This window comes from Megalops cyprinoides, chromosome 1, assembly GCF_013368585.1.
Source record: "Megalops cyprinoides isolate fMegCyp1 chromosome 1, fMegCyp1.pri, whole genome shotgun sequence".
Classification (NCBI taxonomy): Eukaryota; Metazoa; Chordata; class Actinopteri; order Elopiformes; family Megalopidae; genus Megalops; species Megalops cyprinoides.
Window position 1 is genome coordinate 21,680,518 of NC_050583.1, and position 212 is coordinate 21,680,729.

A 212-nucleotide genomic window follows, 5' to 3' on the forward strand; every position below is an offset into this window, starting at 1 on the left:
AACTGTAAACCACGATTTCTTGATTTAATTAAATTAATAAAACCACTAATGCTTTAATCGTTAATCAACTTCGAGAATTTGAACGTTGTATACAGTTTTAATTCAAATTTCACCGTCATGGATAACGTCCATTCGTGAATTTAATAGACCACATTCGGTAGAAAGCCGTTAGGATAACACATATCCATATGCAAATGGTACTTCATTGGCTG